The following is a 16760-nucleotide window of genomic DNA, read 5'->3' as shown; positions in this document are numbered from 1 at the left end:
GTACAGTATAAGAGAAGGGTCCAATTTAATTATCTTTCATGTGGCTTTCAGCTTTCTAAACCATATTTATTAGAGAGACTTTTCTTTCTCCATTGAAAACAGCCAGGAAAGCCTTTAGAGGGAGGCAAGGATAAGACCCACTGAGATGAGGGCTGAGCAGCCTGTAAAAATCAATTCAGTTATTTTAATATGCTCTCTATGAAAATGTCTCCTGTATCTATGCTTGGAATATATGTTCTGTTGTTCTAGCTGCACATATTAAAAATTTATGATCATATTATAGTATACACCTCTATTTCTTACATTTTGTTTCTTCAGTGGTTTTTTTTTAAAGATTAATACTTGTTGTTATATGTATAACTGGCTAGTTGCTAATAACTAGTACTGAGATGCCTGCACATGATTCAGTTATTCATCCTTCCAAGGACAGACAATAACCTATTGGTCGTACAAGTCCTTGTATGTATCCTAAAGTGTACTTATGCGAGAGTATTTTATATATATAATTCTTGGATCCTGGGTAGTGCATATATTTAATTTGACCAAGAAGTATCAGACTGCTCTTAAGAATAGCTGCCCTGACAGGTCACAACATAAGCTCTACTTTCCCATATCCTGGCAAGACTCATCATTGTCCAGTTTGATAGGTTTAATATGGTATCTAATTATTTTCCCTCCAATTTGTTTGACAACTAATTACAAAACTTTTTCTTAGAACCGCTTAGAACAGTGGTATTTAAAATATTCCTTCAAAAATATTCTCTCCCTGTCTCTTGTTTCTTAGCTATCCATCTCCCCATATTTCTCAAGCTAGTTACATTTGATTTTGTTACTTACTAGAATGACATTTTCCTTTAGCTTAGGTAGCTACTCCAGATTTGTTTCTCTCAGCTGACTGAGATTGCAGTTGATTTGGGATGAACCAGAATTTCAATGCCCTATTAATATGCCTCACTTTCCCAAAGTCTCCCAAACTACTTTATCATAATCTCTTTTATTATGCCATCAAGGAATTTCCTTTCTTAATTTACTAGAAACCAGCTCTTTCATCCTTGCTCTTTGGTAGGCTTATGCTTTTGGAAACAAATATCTTGTAGGATCATTCTTTGAGATAAGGAATCACAGAACCTGCTACTTGGTTAATTGGGGAGTAAGAAAGGAGAAAATATGGAGGAAAAAAAAGTAACATTTTTAAGGGACACTTGCCATATGCATATTAATGAGAGGTACAAAGAATCTGTATACCACATTATGACAACTTCCAATTCAGGTTATATTTATGTAATGCTTTATAATTTACAGAGTGCTTTGAAATTCATGGACTCACAGAAGGATAAGCTAGCAAAGTATATTCACCTTACTAATGTGCATATGAATAAGGTCCAGTCAGCAACTCACAATGTAGAGTCAGATGTATTGATTCTCCAGATTTTCACACACAGTAAGCTTCCTTATTATCAACAATTTTCAACTAACTGTCCACATATGGCTGCGGTGCTTAAGGAATTTTTCATGTTAACTGACAAAAGTGCCTGCCTTTCTCTTATCACACATTATTTTACTGAGGTACCAATTATTATGCCTTGAGGAAAGAAAAACTAATTTTATTATTAGCTTAGGTACAACACAACTAGAAAGTTAAATCTACTACAGAAAATCACTTCATATAAATTCTTTTAAAATTAACTGCACTTTTAGATTATTCATGCCACTGCTTCTCTCCAATAACATGGATAAGTGAAAGTTGATGAAATTGCTAAATTGAGTTCCTCAGAACAGCAAACTGGAAAGTTTCCAGGAAGTTAACACTTTTCTTGATTGAAGATCAAATCATTTATTTTAAGGAATAGTCTCTTCACAGTATCACCCCAGAGCATTTGAACTGGGGGTTTCAAAATCACAGTTTGAAGTTTCTCATCTCACCAACTCCCACATCGAAGCTAGGGTCAAATATGTTGAAGTTATGAAACAATATACTCTAAACTAGAACCAAAAATTTTTTAAAAAGTGGAAGTTATAAGAAAGTCAAGCAAATGCAATCCCATTTTTTTTATACTTGCAGACTTTCTAACTTCAAGAGGAATGCTATCTTCTGAAATCTTTATATCTTGTTACATAATCCCATTTAAAAAAAAAATCTCAGTCCTGTTTAGAGACTATGTTTACATGACTATTCTGATGAAATTACGTGAATAATTTTAAAACATTGGTTTGCGGGATCCCTGGGTGGCGCAGCGGTTTAGCGCCTGCCTTTGGCCCAGGGCGCGATCCTGTAGACCCGGGATCGAATCCCACGTCGGGCTCCCGCTGCGTGGAGCCTGCTTCTCCCTCTGCCTGTGTCTCTGCCTCTCTCTCTCTCACTGTGTGCCTATCATAAAAAAAAAAAAAAAAAAAAAAAACAAAAAACAAAAAACACATTGGTTTGCAATATTGAAATGGTTGATACATTGATTGGCTAGAAAAATTGCTTATTTATTTTGAAGCTGTATTGGCAATCATTCCAAATATATACAGGCTATATATGTTTTGTATTAGCTCTTTTGATATTTCACAATAAATCCAAGTTTTTCACATATTCTGCCCCCTTAAAATGTTTTCAACATCTTAGTTTCCAAAGAGTTTTAATAGCCTAAATAATTAGTGTACCCCACTGCCTTCTTGGTAATAAAATCTAAATGCAATTTCTGTTTGCTGATTTTCTAGTGGAGTCCCTATGATGATACATCTCCCTGTGAGGAGATTTCACTAGCACCCTTGTGGGTAGATTTATGGCAAGTGCTAGAAGACACTTTTCTAGCAATTTCTGCCAGTGGCACTCCAGTGACTTATCTGCCACTCAGTGGCCAGCTTTATGCTTCTATAAAGGTCTGGACCTAGCCTTTGATGGTCCTCTTCCGTAGATACCTCTACTCTGGGGGTAGTAACTACACTTGTATATCCCATTCTTATGTTCTTTAGAGAAATGAGGAAATGGTCAGTAAGATGTAAAGAGAACTCTATTTTCCTATTATAGTTAATAACTTTTTATATTAAACTCTTCAAATTACTGTATGGTTTCTACCTCCTGATTAAATCCTGATTAACACATATGGAGATGATAGCAGAGTAAGGCTGAACGAGATTCTCATTTCCTGTTGACTGCTAACAAATAGAGAGGTTGACCTTAAAAATAATAAATGCTGATCGAATCTATTCTTGTGGAAAATGTAGTCCTACAGAAAATGGTGAAACTTAAAATGGCAAGCGGAGGAGACAGATACTAATGTCTTCAATTAATGTGTTGCAATAAACAGGTGGTCAGAAAATGACAATGATCATGAACACAAGGCAATTCTTATGAATGAAGACTAGTCCTTCAGATATAGTCTCTTCACAATCTTACCTCAGAATATTTAAACTGGATATCAGGAACTGAAAGAATGAGAGTGCCTGGGTGGCTCAATTGCTTAAACATCTGCCTTCAGCTGAGGTCATGATCCCAGAGTCCTGGGATCCAGCACCCCGTAGAGACCTGAGTCCAGCCCCAGGACCAACCTTGCATCCAGCCCCTCGCTCCCCTTATTGGGCTCACTGCTAAGCAGGGAGTCTGCTTCTTCCTCTCCCTCTGCCCCTCCCTGGCCTGTGCCCTGCGCTCTCTGTTTCTCACTCTCTCATATAAATCAAATTAAAAAAAAAAAAAAAGAGAGAGAGAAAGAAAGAAAGAAGAAAAGAAAACCCCCAAAATGTGTGTATTTTATGAGTGTGAAACACATACTTTAAATCTAAAAATACAGAGTTGAGAAAATACTAGTTACTAATCCCCACCACCACCACTTTACCTTTGTTATATAAAATATAAGTGAATGTGAAAGTTTTCACTAAAGGCAATTTCAGAGAAATTGGTCTCCTTGATGAAGAGCCCAGGTCCATTTACCAAGTTTTTTCTTTTTTTTTTTTTACTCTAAAAGAGTACTCTATTTTTAATCATTATTTTGTAAAATAAATTCAGCTAGTAATTTTTTTTTAGGTCAATAGTCACTACACATTCTTGGATAATGTCCAGTAACCTTGAATATGTAATTAGAACAGATGGCAATGTAAACAAAAATGATACATTCCTATTTTCTTAAGCACAACCTTTAATTAATTTAACATATTATTAAGGTAATTAATTATAGGAAATTCTGATCACTTCAAAAACTGGGTAGCAAACTACAAATATTACAGCACTATCAATTATAGATTTTATAAATAAAATGCCAGATCACCATAAGAAGTAGTTTATTTGGTGGGCTCTGAACTTAAGAAAATCCATGTTAATATTTCATTTTACTTGAATTTTTAAAAATCGGGTTAGAGCTAATACCAAACCGAAGTCTCTCACTAAGAGTTGAAAATCACAATTCCAACATTTTCTCTCATTATAAAAATAGGCAACAACTGAAAAAAAAAATTTTTTAACAGTTACTTTTTTTAAAAAACAGTTCTTTGGATAATTTCTAGATTAATGATTTCTGAAAAGATTTCAAGACAATCAATTCTAAAAAATTCATTGTTAACTGTAGTCTCATTGTCTTTAAACATACACTTTATTTAAATAAACTGATTTACTATTTCAACTTAAGTAATGTTCAGATAATTAGTATAAAAATCTTTAAAGCAGACCTTAATAAGCATTAATATTCTCAGTTTTGCTCTGAGTAATTACAACTTAATTTTACAAACAAATACATTGAACAAATATAGTTTACAAAACAAATAATAGGTTCAGGCCTTGTCCAGTATTTTAATTTTGTCCATTTTATCTTTAAGAGTGTCACTTGACCAACATTGTGGCAAAGCCTAACTTTAACTTTTAGTCCTGTTGTTCACCTTGGGAAACATTCTGAAACTTAACAGCAGACATCCTTCTTACTAAGCTAACTGAAGTAAAGGCCTGATATTGATAAATGTGTTTATTTTCAATATGAACTTTTGACCATTCTTTCTAAGTAAATGAACCATTAGGCAGTTGGCGTGAGCCGGGAGGGATAAAGCAGGTGCTGGCCACACCGTCAGAGCCACCCAGAGGGCTTACAGCCACACCTTTAGAGCCACCTCTAAAGGCTAACACAACAGAACGGGAAAGGCCTAGCCTCAGAGCTGGCTCAAAAGCCACAAGGGGACTTCGAAGGGTTGAGCACACACACAAAAGGTGCAACTTGCCTTTAGGTTACCTTACAGTCACAACAAAGTCTATTAAAAGTCCATTAATACGCAATAGGTAAACAAATACAATTATAACAGAATGACTCACGGGTAGGTGCATGCTCAGAAGCCAAACCTTTATGTAACCACCAGCTGTCCATCAAAAATGTCCATGAAAGCCAACATCAAATGCACACAAAATAGGTGTAAAAGGATGCAGCTAGAGCTTCTCAGGGCCGTTGCCACTGCTGTGCCGGTAGCGGCCCACTTTCATTCTTGAAAGTCTACTACACTTACCTACTCCATAAACTCTCTCCCCATCCTGGTCTCAAGCCTCTAGTTCTTTGGTGCATCTGGGACAAGAACCAAGCGACCAGGTAACAGGACTCTACTTTTTGCTTTTCCTCACAAGGACAGGTGGTCAGTGCTTTTTGTCAAAAAAGCTTCCCTTTTGCTAATCTCCTGCTGTCTGCTGAGATGCCTCAAACACCATACTGTGCCATCCTAGAAACTCTCACTGATAACTATTTTCCTTTCTTTGCTCTATGGTGCTTTCTGTAACTGCCCAGCTGCCATGCTCAGTCGGCGAGCTGGGAATTCCTCTGAACAGAAAATAACCTCCTCAAGACCCATCTATCATCAGCACCTAAACTGCATACATTTTGGAATGTTGGCTGAAGGACTAGTCTCATTACCTTAGAGGATATTGTTCTATTTTAAAATATAGAGTTTTGAAAATGTTACCATTTTCCATAGACCTGGCTTAATTGACTCAAGCAGAGAGCATTGGATTATGGCCCAATTAATTCTGGGAAAGATAACATGCACTTAAATAATCACTTATTTCCAGGTTTGTTTCTTTTTTCCTAAGCACAAATCTAGGAATACACTTTGAGCACTGTGTGTACTCAAGAATCTGTAAAATTATTTTTAAACTTTGTAGTCACAAATTAACATGAATTACCACTAATGTGGAATTTGACTATTGAACCAACTAGGTTGTCCTTTTCTCCAAGATCAGCTGTGAGTCTGATTTATTCTTTAAAAAGCCCACTCATGGGCAGCCCATGTGGCTCAGCAGTTTAGCGCCACCTTCGGATCAAGTCCCACATCAGGCTTCCTGCATGGTGCCTGCTTCTCCCTCTGCCTCTCTCTCTCTTTCTCTCTCTCTCTGTCTTTCTCTCTCTCTCTCTCTCTCATGAATAAATAAATAAAATCTTAAAAAAAAAGCCCACTCACTGTTAGTATTTCCACTCCTCATGTAGTGACATTCCAGTATTAATGTAATTGTTTGGTTCTGTAAATTCTACTGATCACTATGTTCAAACAATTATGTTTAATAGTACTTCTCTTGGAAAATACTTCCTCAATCCATGTGGTTTTAGTGAGAGTTATCCAAAATATTAACTGCCACTAGTTACCATCTCCCCTTGGTCCCCAGGATGGACACATGATGAAAGGGGCAAAGATATATATATATTTTAGATTATGTTGATATGAGTACTGACTTGCTGTCAGAATTATCTCCACTCTTATTCCTTTTCATAGCTTAAGCTAATTTAGTTTTGGTTTCTATCATTTACAATGAAAACATTTTGACCGATGTAAAATCTAGCACTTATCCTTTCAATATCCTCACCCTTTCGATGTCAGTAATCTGTTTCCACTATATCCCCTATATGTTCTCATTTAGTTTGCTACACTGTTTTCATTGGCAGTTTGTTAGCCTCCTTGAAAAATTAGTAAGTCATGTAGGTGTGAGACATTCTAGTATCATGTCACATTTGTAGGTACTTACAGGGATAAGACATAAAATTGGGTACATTAGATAAAATTTTATGACTTCATGACAATAAAATTACTAGACATTTGTTGAGTATGTGAAATTACTGTATGTGACTACCTTCTAAACTTTGGCAGTACTTGGTTTTAAAGATATATTTTTCTTTTCAAAGTTCCAATATCCCATTTTACATTGGTTTTGTATATGATCAGTACTGTTACTCATAGGAAATTTATAACATTGTGTCAGATTTGCATATTCAACTCATCCATCCGGAATTGTATTTTATATGTTTGTTTTAATTTATGTGACTACAAACATATGTGTACAGTCACTGAAGAAGTGATAACAAATAGGGCATAATCGTTTCATATAAATGTCTTCAAAATTCCTTGCTGGCTGCCAATCTATGGCCTTCCCCAGTTCCTTCCCCATAGGACTCTTTATGGGATACCTCACAATATGAAAGTTGGGATCATTAGAACAAGCAAGTACAAATGGCTAGTGAATATAATAACTTATATTCTTAGGATAATGTTTTCCAATAACCTCAGTTCTTGGATATTTATGGTTTAATGCTAAAATTATCTACTAAGATGTCAAAAATAGTTAACATAAGTATATGAGTAATGAAACATACAGACTTCATTAGAATTATTTCAATTATTTCCTTGAGATATATCTGCTATTTAATACTGTGTCTTGTTATTTTTTAAGATTTATTTATTTATTTATTTTGAGAGAGAAAGATAGAGAAAGAGTAGGAGGAGAGGCAAGGGGAGAAGTAGAGAAAAAATCCTCAAGAGGACTCCCCACTGAGCCCACAGCCGGGAGCTTAAAGCCCAAGGTGGGTTTGATCCCTGGAGCCTGAGATCATGACCTGATTTATTTATTTTTGTTTGACTCTTATGTTAGTTCACAGCTTTCTCTGGAGATTCCTGGGTGAAATCTGAAACCAGCCCAGTACTTGGAGTTGCAGGCAGAGACTGAAGAGTCTGGCGACCCCAGATTAGTAGTAGCAAGTTTACTAAGCAAGGAAGCTTACTTCTAAGGCTTGTGTGGCCACATGACAAATAGATTTCCATATCTGCCTGCCAGAATCCTAAACTTTTATATAGAGGCCTTAACGTGGTTCAGGCACATCCCCAGTCCAGATAGCCTTGGAGTAGTTTGTGGAAGTAGAGAAGGCAAGCAGAACACACATTCTAAGGACGATGGACAGGGGGTGGCTGGAAGTCTCCAACTGCCGTGGTCCAGCTGGCACATCAACTGGCAGTCACAGCATCTTGATGACCACCTCTAAACAAACTAAAAATATATCTCCCATTTCATTTGCTTGTTACTCTATACCAATTAATATATTTCATAGAATTGCAAAGAAAAAAAACCCTAAAATGTAAAACATATTGAATCAAACTTGTCATAGGAAATACCAACCTAACAATTTTTCTGCTTATTACATAAATTAATTCTTAGATGTCTGTGAAATATTATTTTCTGCGAATACACTAGGAGGAAACAGAGAAGTTTCTGAGTAGGATGATTTACGAACTATTTTGTTTACTATTGTAGTTCTTAGAATCTTACTAAAACCAGTGTGGAAATTATGGAGAACTGGTTTAGCCCAAATACATCTAAGATCTGAAATCAATACAGAAGCACAGGATATATGGGATTTATCATCTCTCACTTGCCATGGTCAGGTCTCCACAATGTTTTAGCTGGGCCTACCATTCTAGATTTGACAAGATGGAAATGAAGGTGTTGGCTGGGTGTGTCCTTAACTAGAGGCTTGACTAGAGAAACATCAGCCTCCAAGCTCCCTCTAGTTGTTGGCAGAATTTATTTCTTTGTAGCTATACAATCAGCATTCCTGTTTTCTTAGTAGTGGTTAGCAGGGATCCCTGGGTGGCTTAGTGGTTTATCGCCTGCCTTCAGCCTAGGGCGTGAGCCTGGAGTCCTGGGATTGAGTGCCACATCAGGATCCCTGCATGGAGCCTGCTTCTCCCTCTGCCTGTGTCTCTGCCTCTCTCTCTCTCTCTCTCTCTCTCTTTGTGTGTCTCTCATGAATAAATGAATAAATTAAAAATATTTTTTAAAAAAAGAATAGTGAAAAGAAAATAAATAAATAAATAAATAAATAAATAAATAAATAAATAAAAGAATAGTGGTTATCAGGATACTATTCTAAGGTTTTAGAGATCATACTCAGGTCCTTGCCACATGGCCGCCTCCATAACCCCTCTCACTCTGTAAATATCTTCCCTCAGTAAGTGTCTGATTAGATCAAGCCTACCCAGGATAATCTCCTCTTTGATTGAGGATCTTAATTTTATCTGTAAAATCCTTTCAATTCCACCCACATTCAAAGGGGGAATAATATATGTTGTGTATACCAAGGAATATGAATCTTGTGACTCATGAAAATTCTGCTTATAACAATGGTTTTGTTGATAGAATATAAGTGGCTAAGGGAATCCGACAGGAAAGCTGAACAAAATTCAAATACCCTTTTCTCCCACTATAAAGAATGCTATGCAACAGTTTTGGAACACTGAAATATGTTAAACGTTTTAATTATATTTCTCTTCAGTCTTGTGAGATGCAGTCGGTTAGCTTGAGTTTCAAGATATACAGATATCGGAAAGTCTTAATTCATGCTGCATAAACCCTTTACTTAAAATATGACATCATAATGTGTTTGATCACTGAAATAGAGATTTCCCATCACAGGACTGAAAATGCTTCTCTACTTTGTTCTGATCTTCTTTCTGAAAAGAAACATATATTTAGCTATGATAATAATAGTAATAATAATAATATGAAATATCGTGCAGTTTCATATTCCTTGCCATAGAAAATTCTACCTCTTAGTACTCTTTATACATGAAGTTTTCAATTAACTCTAGTGAGGTATTTATGTTTTACCCTTTCATCCAGTTATTATTTATGAAGTGTCCAGAGCAAGAGAGACTTCTAAAAAGTTCAATGATTTACTAATAAAGGGATGATTATTCTTCCCCTTTTAGTGCGCACTTTCTTCTCTTCCCATAGATGTCTATTGCAAACTCTAGATAATTGATTCATATGCCTACTTCTGATACATATGTGATTTTAAGACAAATAAAATCATAATACATTATTTGATATTTCTTAATTAATCTTTTAAATTAACAATATAGTCAATTATTAAAAGCACATTATGTTCTAGGCACTATTCTAGCCATTGGGAATATAGCAGTGAAGACACAGGAAAGGCTCCAAACAGCATAAATATTACTTTACACTGAGATGAGAAGAAAGGAAACAACAAAACAAACATCTAAGAAAAATAATCACCTACAGGAGCAGGGACAATTCAAATTATGTAATTAATTGCTTTAGTTTTATTAGATACAATTAGGAAAGTTTAGTCTCATTTAAATCTCCTTACAAAATCTGGATAGTTTAAATAATTAAAATATTAGTCTTTTTTAAGCTAGAAAGAAATTAAACATGAAATACTGGTCCAATGCTATTGATTTAATCATATTTGAACAGTTTTCTATATTAGTTGATCTAAGTTTCCTATGCCTGTCTGTATATTTTGATAGCTTATATTTGTTAGGGAATAAATTTCTGAAAATTGAGTTTTTTAATTTGTCAGCTGTAATAGGCACCTTCTGAAAATGGCTCCCAATGATCCTTGCCCCTGGTCCTCATGTTCTATAACCACCTCCTCTAGAGTGTGATCACACAAGTGAAATTTAAAAAAGACTACGTCTTCAGTCTTGTTCTCCCCTCTTTTTTTCTGGCTGTTTTTGCTTGCTCATTCTAATGACACAAACTTTCATGTTGTGAACTGCCCAAGAGAGACTCCCATGTGGTGAGGACCTGAGAAGGGCCACTGACTGACCGCAAGCAAGAAACTTAAGATCCTCATTCCAGCCTGAGAGGTATCTTAACAAGTATCAAACATGGATGTAAATCTTCCTCAGTTGAGCCTTGAGATAATTGCAACCCTACTTGAAGCTTTCATGGCACGTTTGTAAAAGACCCTGAGCTGGAATAACAGCAAAATCACACCTGGATTCCTAAGACACTGAAATTGTAAGATAACAAATGTTGTTTTAAGTCACTGGTTTTGGGTTAATTTGTTACACAGTAATAAATAACCATCCCTAAAAAATTGTATTTAGAAGTCTTCTATCGTTTTAATCTCTGCTGATTGCTTGTTTTCGTGTCCTCTCTAGTTACTAATCTGTATATTTTGTCTTTCTGCTTTTCCCTTGAACATACTTCAGAGGTGTTTTGATTCTTTACTTTTTCTTTCCTTTTTAGCGTCTTGGAAGAACCAGAGTTTAGATTTATGTGTCTTATGTTATTTATGTTATCACTAATTGATATACTCTATATTTTACAAGTTTAAGGCAAAAAAATGTTTATATCTTGGAAATTTTAAGATTTATTTATGACAAAGTTCACAGCTTACTTTTCTGTTTATCCCATGAACATAAAAATGAAAGGTACATCCTTTAAGGGAAAGTTCTAAATATATTAAACTAAACTGAGTTTCTTTAATGAAATTATTCTATAACCTTTCTATCTGCTAGATATTTCTTTTTATTGGAGAAATAAATTACACTCCCTGCCATAATTTTATTTATACCAAATTTTCCTTGTTTTGTTTTGTTTTGTTTTGTTTTGTTTTTGTTTTTAAAGGTTTATTTATTCATGAGAGAGAGAGAGAAGCAGAAACACAGGCAGAGGGAGAAGCAGGCTCCATGCAGGGAGCCTGATGCAGGACTCAATCCCAGGACTCCAGGATCACACCGTGGGCCAAAGGCAGGCGGTAAACAGCTGAGCCACCCAGGGATCCTTTGTTTTTTTGTTTCTGTTTTGTTTTGTTTTTAATGGAGAGAGAGTGAGCATAAGGGGGCAGAGGGAGACAGAGAGAGAAAATCTTTAAGCAGACTTCATGCCTAATACAGAGCCCACTTGGGGCTCAATCTCACAACCATGAGATCATGACCTGAGCCAAAATCAAGAGTTGTCAATGGACTGAGCCACTCAGGCATCTGTCTTTACATTTTTAATAAATTTACCTTTATGTTATTAGTTGCTTCCAAGATTAATGCAGTTAGTATATTTACCTTTTATTATTACCTAATGCCATTCTTTTTCCTATTTGTAATGTTAATCATAAATTTTACCTTTTCTAATATATATTTTTCCAGTTCTTGATTTCTGTATTAGTTTGCTCAGGCTGCCAAAACAAAATACCATCAACTGAGTGACTTAAAAAACAAACAATCTATTTCTCACAGTTCTGAAGTCGGAGAAGATCAAGATCTAGGTGCTGGCTGATATGGTTCCTGATGAGAGGCTTCTCTCCTAATCAAATTCTCATTATCTCTTAAAGGTTCCCATATCCAAGTACCATCACACTGACAGGCCAGGGATTTTGAAGTATGAATTGGGGTTAGGCTCACAACCATTTCCAAACTTTTTTTTTTTCATAACATTGTTTTAAACATATTTCTAATAAGAAGCCAAAATAAATTTAATTGTCTGTTTTGTATCAGAAGTTAGTCCATTCACTCTTTAAAGGAAGAGAATATGATGTAATAGTTGAATATCATATTTTTCAGAGGCTAATAAGGTCTATAATAAAAAGACTGGAACAACCAGAAACTGCAAGTGGCAGGAATCTTGTAAAAGCTATTTCATACCACGTGGTCACACAACACAATGGGATTAGTCTTACTTTCTAGTTCCCCATGTTGACATTCATTTTCTTTACTGCTTTTCTTGACCCTTGGAGTAGTATATATTTCTACTAAATATCTGTACTTTGGGAAATTATTAAACTTTCAAATTCTGCTTTAATACCATCTCTTCAATGAAAGTTATATTTTCCAAAAATATGTATGTATGTATGTATGTATGTTAGAGACAGAGAGGGAGAGACAGAGCATGGGGTGAGGGGAGGAGGCTAAGAGAGAGGGAGAAAGAATCCAACTAGACTCCATACTGAGTACAGAGCCCATCTCTGGGCTCTATCTCATGAGCCTAAGACCATGATCTGAGCCAAAACCAAGAGCTGGCCACTCAACTGACTGCACTACCAGATGCCCCTGAAAGTTGTATTTTAAGCAATAAAAAATGATTTCAAGTGTTTTTTTATTATTATTGCTGATTACAATTTATAATTAATGTCAATTTTAGTGCACTATAACTAAATGATATATTCTGTTTCATTTCTACTTTAAAAACCATGGGGCGGGATCCCTGGGTGGCTCAGCAGTTGAGCATCTGCCTCCGGCCCAGGGCATGATCCTGGAGACCTAGGATTGAGTCCTACATCAGGCTTCCTCCATGGAGCCTGCTTCTTCCTCTGCCTGTCTCTGCCTCTCTCTCTCTCTCATGAATAAATAAATAACATCTTAAAAAAAAAATTAAAAACCATGGGGCTTGTTGGCAAATTGAACTCCAATAAATAAATAAATAAATAAATACCATGGGGCTGTCATTATAGACTTACAAAATTGTCAATATATTCTCAATACTATTTAGTATGCAAAATTTCAAACTTAAAGATTCATTGAAAGAATAACATAATTATGTAATATTTAATAATTATTAACATTTGCCATGTATGCATTATTTACATCTATAGTTCTAAATGTAAATATACTTAGACATACAAAGATAAATGGTATAGCAATCATGTATGCATCACTATTTATTTGGAACTTAATTGAAAACTGCTCAAAAAATCATAAAACTTCACCACCAAGTATGCATTTTATTTTTAAAAATATCCTCCATTCTCATTATTCAATCTAAATCTACTTAAAAATTATTCTTAAAATTATTTAACTTGTAATTCATACTTAAACGTACCACACCTGTCGAAGGTGAGGTAGATGGCTTACTAGGTTTCTTAATTTGAAAGCTCACTTAAAAGAAGTGCAGTGATGTGTTTTTAATAAGTTCTGCTCTTTATGTTTTTTTTCTTCTCCTCTTCCCCTTCTCCTCTTCTTCCTCCATCTCCCCTTTCTCCTCCTCCTTTTTCCATTCCTCCTCCTTTTTCCATTCCTCCTCCTTCTTCCATTCCTCTTCCTCCTCCATCTCCTCTTTCTCCTCCTTCTTCTTCTTCCTCCTTCATTTTATGCGTTTCTTCTTTCTTTATAGTTCAAAAATGAACTAGTCTCTTGCTTTCCTTTTTTTTTTTTTTTCCTTAAATCATCAGGCCTTCTTTGTCCCTTTCAAATCTTTCCCTCTGAGTAAAAAACAGTTCATCCATAAGACTTGAACGTTTTGGTCATTTGTACTTCCCATGACCATTCCCCTAAACTGTGTTGTAGCTAGTGCTCTGATCCAGTAGGCCTTGGAACTGTCCTTAATATGTCTCCTCTCAAAATAGTCTTTTCCTTCAAGGAATGACATTAGTTGATGGTTTTAATGTTACATATAACTACACTAGCCTTTCTAAACTGCATCATCCTTTGCTGTGATCTTCAGATCTGGAACCAAATTTGTTCTCAGATAATAGTTTCATTATCTGTTACTTATGCTGTTGGCTTGGGATATTGGTGAATTTTAGACTATCCTAATTTTGAGGCTATAGAGAGTATTTTAAATTTTAATAACTACTTGTTCCTAATAGGAACCCCTCCATCATGACTATATTTAAATTCGGGAGGCCAAAGAGGAAAATTTTAGATTGCTAAGAGTTGTAAAATAAAGGAAGTAGCAGTATAAAAGTCAAACTTTCACATACTTAGTAACATCAATGAACAGAAAATGCAGAAGTAATTATGGTTAATAACTTTGATAAATCTTAACAAAAAATTTTAATGTTATCTGCTTATCATGGGTTAGTATATATATATAATTAAGAAAACTTCGGAGAAACAAATAAAATGATAGTCTTTGGAAAACTAGGATTTCAACATATGAAAACACATTGTTTCATAATTCTCTTTATCTCATTTATTTTAGTTATGGCTTACCTGTTACCTTAATTTTTATTCAATTTCCCAGATGACTATAGTGATCCATTTCATTCTACAGACTATTGTTGATTTCATTGCACTTCTAGCACTTTGCTATCAAGTTTACATTTCAGAGATTTTTCCTGGCATGAAGTTGTGGGTTCTCAGTTATTTGTATAGAATCTTTCAGAAATTGTTTAACCTCTTGTTATGATCCTGAGACCCCTCTTGAATTTTCAGAACTGCTATATTCACATTTTAATTTTTGTGTATTTCTCATGAAATTTAAATGTGAATTGAGGTGAAAAGAGACCTGACTGTGTATGCACAGACTCTCATGATGAACTGAAACACTCTTATTTCAAGGTTTTACCCAAATATTACTTCCTTTATCAACTTTATACAGATATGATCCAAAGTATATATATTTTTGATGTACAACTGAACTTTTTATTGATCTGTATTTGTGCTTTTCTTATAGTATTATAACCACAGTTTTCATGACATGACTATTTTTCCTTTTTCAAAAACTGAGAGATCATGTCCTTATTTTTTTTTTTAAGATTTTATTTATTTATTCATGAGAGACAGAGAGAGAGAGAGAGTGAGAGAGAGAGAGAGAGAGGCAGAGACACAGGGAGAGGGAGAAGCAGGCTCCATGCAGGGAGCCTGACATGGGACTCTATCCGGGGTCTCCAGGATCAGGCCCTGGGCTGAAGGCAGGCTAAACCGCTGAGCCACCTGGGCTGCCCAAGAGATCATGTCTTATTTTTGGATCCTTACAACATAGTTTGGTTTAAAATTATAAGTTGAAATAATGCATATTAATCTTATGTTCACTGTCTTGAATGGTTTATCATTCTATACAGAAAAAAATAGTAAATATTCACAAGTGATGCACCTTAATTCTGGAATATTATATGATTATACTGGTAAATATAAAAGTTCATTGATTGGCATATGTCTATATCTCATTAAGTAATACCACAAAATACCAGAAATCTCTTGTCCCTAATAAGCTTTTAACTTATTCACTGTATGATAATCATTTATACTGTCTGAGCCTTAGTTTACCTATACATAATATGAGACTGATGCCATCCTTATTTCCTGTATTTATATTCATTGCTCATTAAAAATGGAATAGAAACTATGCTTGGTTATTTAACACTGATGAGATAATTAAGGAAGGCCCTATTACTAAACTCAAGAGCAAAAATATGAGAATCAAATGATATATAGAATGTTCAACTAAACAGTACATTTAATTATTATTACATGCATATTGTGGAGGTCGAGAAAAATTAAGGCCATCCCACCTGAAGTTTAGCATTAGCACAAGTACAGCCATCTTATGCCCCTGTGAATAAGAGCTGAACTTTAAAGGGAAAAACTGCAGAATGTCCTCAATGTCCTCAGCAGGTAATCCCATATCAGAAAGACAACAGAGCTCAGAATTGCCCTCGGCAGAGAAACGCATATCAGAAAGACAACAGAGCCCAGGCCCATGGTAGAAAATCCCCTAGACCAGCCTATAAAAAACCCAGCTGTAACCCACCTCGGGGTCCAAGTCCCTGCTCCGCTGCGTCGGGTGCACTTGGACCCAAGCTCGAGCTTGTAAATAAACCCTCGTGTGTTTGCATCGGTGTCGGCTCCTTGGTGGTTTCTCGGATTCGCAATTTTGGGCACAACACATATCTTTGTAAAACAGTTAAAATATGAACACAAACTAAGCTATACCCTCTAAGAGTAATCTGATAAAATTGGAGCCAACAGAACCTGATACTAATAGTATGTATTGGGTTATTTTTGGAGTTTAGATATAAAATTAA

Source organism: Vulpes vulpes, chromosome 15 (assembly GCF_048418805.1).
Source record: "Vulpes vulpes isolate BD-2025 chromosome 15, VulVul3, whole genome shotgun sequence".
In the NCBI taxonomy this organism is placed as follows: domain Eukaryota; kingdom Metazoa; phylum Chordata; class Mammalia; order Carnivora; family Canidae; genus Vulpes; species Vulpes vulpes.
Note: the sequence above shows the minus strand (reverse complement) of the source record.